Here is a 6,724-nt window from a genome sequence, read left to right as displayed (position 1 = left end):
CTGCGAATTTTAACCAATCAGATTGTTTGTTTTCATGTGTAAAACTTGACTGCATTCTATTAGTGTGACGTAGAAAGCGCTTTTGTGACGTACTAACGTTCGTTTGAAAACTGTAAACAAACACAGAGCGTAACGGCAGACGAAATACAGCTACGCATTTCGCCCGGCGTGCTAACGTTTCTGCCAGCTCTTTGCTTTTTAATATTAAATTTCTTGCCTTTTGCACAAATAAATACAATAAGTGAAATGAAACGCATTAGCTTAGAAACGAAATCTTGTTAGAAGCCTCGTCACTGAGATGCCACTTCTTAATAGCAAACGAAAGCAAGTACTAACAGAATGGAAACATTTTCAATTTAATACATGTGGCTTATTAACTAGTTTTAAATATTGTTATTAGAAGGTGGCTGACTATAGGATCCTGGAAACATGAGTACGTTAAATAATTAGAAGGAGATTTCACGGATACATGCGGTTTGTTTACATTTAAGATGTTTAATACGTCACTAAATTGGTGGTCGAGACGGAGTAAATAAAATAAAGCCGAATGACGGAATATCATTGGTTAAAATTCTAATTATTAAACAACGTTAAACTTAGAAGTTACAATTCCGTTTTCATTCTGGTTTACAATTAAGTTTACTTTTGACACATTCTACCAGTATACGAAGTTTCAAATTGTTTGGTTCAGTAGGAAAAATTTGAAAAAACTGGCTTCAGAATTGAAAAGATCCCAAGATTTTTTTCCAGTTTTCTGGTAACAGCCTAAATATATACTTGAAATGTAAAATAAACTATGAAAAGTAACGAGCTAAACTGTATTTAACAAGTTCAAATAAATACACTTCTAAAGCAGGGTCTGTTTGATATTTATTAATCTACTTTGAATTGATATCTTGATATCATACTGTACCGTGTATACAGTTTATAGAATGGAAACTGAATGGAGAAAAGTAAAGAACAATTTTATTTAACACATACAGATACGAATTAATACAATTCTGTAGCAGAGTCTGTTTAATCTTTATTAATCCATATAAAAAAGGAAAAAAACGTTAAAGAGCAAAACGTATGCAAATTAACCAACTTATTCCATACAGGATACAACATATCGCACAGTATTACGCCAGCACTCACGGATTTCCAGAAGCTGGACAAGAGATCCGGTACTGTAGCAGGATTTAATTTTGTTTCTTAGTGAGGGCGATAGATAGCAAATTGTAAAGTCGAATGAAATATCTTGTAATTCTATTTTTAAAAGACAATCTTTGGCTCCATTTAATTGACGTCGATAAGAATGGTTATCAATTTGAAGACAGTTCCCCAGCCTAACTTCTGTCCAATGACTGAAAAATGCAAACAGAATAAAACACAAGCCAGGGACCTTTTTTTTCTTCTTTTAGATATTGACTGAAAATCTAATCAATAACTCAAAATCTTTTGTTATTAACTTTGTTTCATATGGTATACAAAATTTATATTTAAAAATAATTTATTCCAACAATTGATAAAAAAGAAATATAAAAAAAGGCAAATTTGCCAATAAGAATATCGTGCAAAAACTGAAGAATTTTTGTTTAAAATATTTCCACTTTATGTTTCTGAGAAGAATAATGTCGCTTAATGTGTGTGTGTGGTGCAAAGTGGTTGGCATCAGGAAGAGCATCCAGCCGAAGAAACTTTACAAAAGCAGACACTGGAGCACGAGGCAATACTTGAATCCACTGGATCCTGTGAAACCATCCAGCTCATAGCAGCATAGAACATGGGTGTTAAATGATGACGATGATTATGATGGTGATGATGAGGAGGAGGATGACAGACAAACAGACAGATAGACAGATAAACAGACAGACAGATAGATAGATAGATAGATAGATAAATAGATAGACAGGGTGATAGATAGATTAGTAGATAGATAGATAAATAGATAGATAGATAGATAGATAGATAGATAGATAGATAGATAGATAGATAGATAGATAGATTGGTAGATAGATAGATAGATTGGTATTTATATATATATATATATAATATATATATATATATATATATAGATAGATAGATAGATAGATAGATAGATAGATAGACAGATAGATGTGTACAAGCATACATTCGTATGGTTTACTTAATAATGACAGTTTTTAGAAGGAAGATGTTTTTTTTTCATAATATGAGGCATGATTAGATATTTGAATTTGAAATTAAAGAATCACGAAGAAACAACTGCATAGAATCCATGTGAATTTATTAGTTTAGTTTTATTTATTTATTACGAAGTTTTTACACCTTTCATTTTTAGTTGGTGGTGATCATGTAATGTATTATTTCATTCTTTTCAGAAATCATCAGCATGACACAAACCTATGGTTTATCAATTAATCATAATTTTACGAAGTGTGACATTTCATTAAACGTTAATTCATGGAATATGCTTTTCTTTTTCTTTTTTGCTTTGGTTTTGGTGAAATTCGCAGTTTAGGAATCGACAGAGAATATTCTTAGTGTTTAAATACAGAGTAATTACTGTTGCCAAGGGAAAATGTCATTTAGTTACCAATAATTTCATTTTCTACAAACAACTTCACGAGTGGGTTTTCGATCTATACTTTCAGGTTTAATCAATTGTTTTAAATTGTTATTCCTTCGCCTATATTGTTGAACAGGTACCTAGTCACAAACACAGGCGCATAGACCTTCTACAGCTAACATCTTTCAAATTATTCATACATATGTATAAAGGAAATGATAGTATATTATTAAGGCAGCGATCAGGCAGAAACGGTAGCGCGCCGGGCGAAATGCGTAGCTGTACTTCGTCTGCCATTACGTTCTGAGTTAAGATTCTGTTGAGGTTGACTTTGCTTTTCATCCTTTCGGGGTCGATTAAATAAGTACCAGTTACGCACTGGGGTCGATATAATCGACTTAATCCGTTTGTCTGTCCTCTCTGTGTTTAACCCCTTGTGGGTAGTAATGAAATAGGTATTTCGTCTGCCGCTACATTCTAAGTTCAAATTCCGCCGAGGTCAATTTTGCCTTTCATCCTTTCGGGGGTCGATTAAATAAGTACCAGTTACGCACTGAGGTCGATGTGATCGACTTAATACGTCTGTCTGTCCTTGTTTGTCCTTTCTGTGTTTAGCCGCTTGTGGGTAGTAAAGAAATAGGTATTTCGTCTGTCTTTCGGTGTCGGTAAATTAAGTTGCATACTGGGGTCGATCTAATCGACTGGCCTCCTCCCTAAAAATCTCGGGCCTTGTGCCTAGAGTAGAAAAGAATATTATTACCGAATGGAGAGATGCTTATGGCAGACAATGTACCACAAAATGGCCCGTGAAATTTCCACAGAAACCGCTAGTATGAGTAGTTCTACTAGTTCCTGTTACACACTTTACTTACTGAACTACATCACAAACGTACTATACTAGTTAACAAGTATCAACACCTAGTACTGATGTGCATTACACACTTACACTTGGAAACTGCCACAGCTAGATTTCTTGAGTTCCCCTTGTTTTTCTTGGGAAAGTAATCACACACGGCTTTCTAGGTAATAGTGATCTTATTGACGCAATACTAGAAATTTGGTATTTATATCAGTACTGTATTTATTTTTTAAAGCAAAGTTGACCTCGGTGGGATTTGAACTCAGAACCGTAAGGAGCCGTAACTAAATACCGCAAGGCACTTTGCTCAATACTCTACTGATTCTGATAAACAAATGTCATATACAGATAATATTGTTTTCCTACATAGACACAAGCCCGCTGGGCTTTGGATGAGTTGGTCGATTAAATTGATTCCAGTAGGTAACAGTTGTTTTAATTGATCCAGGGGGAAGAAAAAGTAAAGTTGTCTTTGGCGGGATTTGAACTCAAAATATATAGGACTAGAACAAATTCAGCAAAGCATTTTGTCTGATACTCGTACGATTCTCCCAATTCATTGGCAAATATGTCATAGGAAAGTTGTAGTTTCACTCAGCAGTTAATAAAGACAGAGTTGCCTCCCCTGTAATATTGCAAGGGAGATAAACATTTTTTTGTTGGTGTCTGGGGAGAGTCATTTTCTTTTTGTGCCTTACAATGTAACACTCACCAGGAAAATAAAAATAAGAAATAAGTGGAAATTTTACCAGTGAGTGAGTGTGTTACATTATAAGGCACAAAAAGAAAACGACTCCCCCCAGACACAACAGAATATGCTTCAACACATGAACTCATATAAGGAATCTTGCAAACCAAATCCAAAAACGAAACATTTTTTTCTTTCGCTAATTGTGTTCCTGAGTATCATTCATCGGAATTAGGCAGAATAAGCATTCTGTAATAGTAAAGGATCGCACTAAAGCTATTTAAAATGGGTTGATACAGACTATATGATCTGATATGATACGTTTGGCTTTATTAATAGGCTTGTGTCATGACCAAGTAGTCAGAGTGTGCAATAGGAACTGATTAAACGAATTGTTAGTAAGAGGCTTTATCAAAATGAGATAATATCTAAAAATATTTTAACAAAAATATTTGCTTACACATGATCTCTCTCTCTCCCTCCTTCTCCTTCTCCCATACACACACATGCACGCGCACACACACACACACACACACACACACACACAAATTCTCACTAAGGTTATTCATTTGATCTCCTACTGATAACCTCCCACATTTGCTAGCGATTGTTTCCACCTCTCATTAGCAAACAACATAATACTTAGAACTGTATAACCTTCTTTAAACACTTTAACACTGGCGTGATCTATCATAATTTTCCCCTCTAACTCTTTGCTTCTAAAGGTGATACAGGTTCAAGAATTCTCACTATGTAGACTCCACCTCCTCCTCCTCACCACCACCATCGTCGTCGTCATCACCTTTTCTCTATATATAGACTTTGGAATATCTCCCCACACAGATTTTTTTGATTATGCAAATCTAATGTCCTTATTTCATCATGAGAATGGTTATTCTTATAACAACAGGAAATTATATAATACTCTAACATATTGCTTACCATTAATATTATCTAGAACTACATTTTTATCACTAATATTGTTATTGTCTTTCTTTATTTTATTATTTTTGAAGAGAAGCCACAATTCAGCCCCAGTGACGAGATTCTTCAGGAATGGAGTTATCTCATTTCACTGCAGCAAATCAGTAAAAATTGGGACACATTCGGCTTTGTTGTTATTAGAGTGTTCGTGGGGGGACCCACCCAGCCAATTTCCATACTTTTCCAAGCTTTTTGAGACAACGAACAATGGTCAAATGGTCCACATTGAAGTCTTCGGCCAACATTTCCGTAGCCAAGCTTTCGTCCTCTTCCACGGCTGCCAAAAGTGCCTGGCTGTTGAAATTTGACGGTTGACCTCTTTCTTTTTTCATCAGTGAGGTTTGTATCACCCGCTTTAAACTTCCTGAACCATCTTTCAACTTGGCTTTTCCTGATTATTCCTTCACCAAAAAGTTCATTGAGATCGCAAAATGACTGTGTTGCATTCCAGCCTTTCTTGAAGTGGTAGAGCATAATATGATGAATGTGGATCTGATTTTCGATATGCAGTTTTATGAAAAAAAGCCGACTGTCATTTAAAGATGTTTTTGTTAAATATTGTTATTGTTTTTGTTGAAAAAGCCACAATAATATGCACCAGACCAATAATAATATGATCTATAAATATATTTGACACACACCTACTTTCCCCAGACTGAGATTTACCATTATCCACACCATCCATTCCTGCCATTCGCTACATTTTCTCCTAACTCCATCACTCTCTTTTAGCACTCTCATGAGCCTATTCTCTCAGCTATCCTTACTTCTCTGTCCATATTCTACCTTTATCCACTTTCTTACACCTTGAATGTATGCACTGGCACCTTATCTCTATTATCCTCTCTCCCTTTTCTGCTGGGTTAGTTATGTATCTCCTCTACAGCAAAACACCTATTCCAGTCCTTCTATATCCAGCTTTTCAATAACTGACAGAAAACCACATTCCTCAATATTACATCCTGCACTCTGTCAAGGGGTTTTGTCTTGCAAGTTACTTGGTGATGTCTCTAGTGCTGGTGCCACATAAAAAAGGCATCCAGTACACCCTGTAAAGTGGTTGGTATTAGGAAGGGCATCTAGAACATCCAGAGAACCATGCCAAAGGGGACATTGCAGCTCAACACAGCCCTAACTGGCTTTTCAGAGCCTATTGAATTGTCCAAGTCATGCTGATGAGAACCCACTGAGGTTTGAACATCAATTAAGGTTGTTCATCATTTTTTCAGCCTGTGGAGAAATAGCTAAAATTTTCCCTATATATAATTATACCATATGTTATGTATATATTATATCATACCTTGATCCCTGTTGACAGGCCGCTGATATTTATAGAGTGTTAAATACTTTCGGTATGCAAATTAGGGACTCCTTCATAGAGTCACTGCCGCATCTGTTGAGTATATAAACAGAGTTTGGCTGTTTGTTTCTCTGGAGATTGTCAAAATGACGTGGATTCCTCTGATGAGAATTCAATGAGGTTCGACAATTTATTAAGGTTATTTGTCATTTTTTCAGTCTGTGGAGAAATAGCTAATATTTGTCCTGTTTATAATTGTACCACATGTTAGATATGTGTTAAATGATAATGGTGATGGCGATCTCAAAAATGCCTTGTGGTATTTCTTCTTGCTCTAAGTTCAAATCCTTTTGAAATCAACTT

This window comes from Octopus sinensis, linkage group LG5 (genome assembly GCF_006345805.1).
Source record: "Octopus sinensis linkage group LG5, ASM634580v1, whole genome shotgun sequence".
Lineage (NCBI taxonomy): Eukaryota > Metazoa > Mollusca > Cephalopoda > Octopoda > Octopodidae > Octopus > Octopus sinensis.
The sequence above is the reverse complement of the archived record's forward strand: the minus strand, read 5'-3'. Positions refer to the sequence as shown.